The sequence below is a fragment of the Ailuropoda melanoleuca genome, chromosome 19 (assembly GCF_002007445.2).
Source record: "Ailuropoda melanoleuca isolate Jingjing chromosome 19, ASM200744v2, whole genome shotgun sequence".
Lineage (NCBI taxonomy): Eukaryota > Metazoa > Chordata > Mammalia > Carnivora > Ursidae > Ailuropoda > Ailuropoda melanoleuca.
In genome coordinates, this window is record NC_048236.1 from 16,946,587 (window position 1) to 16,946,932 (window position 346).

Below are 346 nucleotides of genomic sequence, written 5' to 3' on the forward strand. Positions count from 1 at the left end.
CCTGCTTCTTCCTCTCCCACTCCCCCTGCTTGTGTTCCCTCTCTCGCTGGCTGTCTCTATCTCTGTCAAATAAATAAATAAATAAAAATCTTTTAAAATAAATAAATAAATAAATAAATAATTGTTTGGTTTTGTTTATCTTCTGAAGATCTGCATTTTTTGTTTTTTGTTTTTTGTTTTGTTTGGCATCTGAATCTAAGACATCTACATGTCTCTGTCAAATTTAAACTTTAAAATCAGTGTAAATGAGCAAACGAAATTGTTTTTCAAGGATGAGAGTGTAAGAGAAGAAAATCTAGCCTGATTACTCAATTTTAAAACGAGAAACCTAAATATATATATATAT

The 346-nt window shown here is 29.5% G+C and overlaps 1 protein-coding gene across 1 annotated transcript in view; it reads right to left on the reverse strand.

Moving 5' to 3' along the window:
- LGSN (lengsin, lens protein with glutamine synthetase domain) overlaps positions 1-346 on the reverse strand; it is a 28,823-nt gene that overhangs the window by 8,112 nt on the left and 20,365 nt on the right. The gene's annotated exons all lie outside the window — the stretch shown is intronic.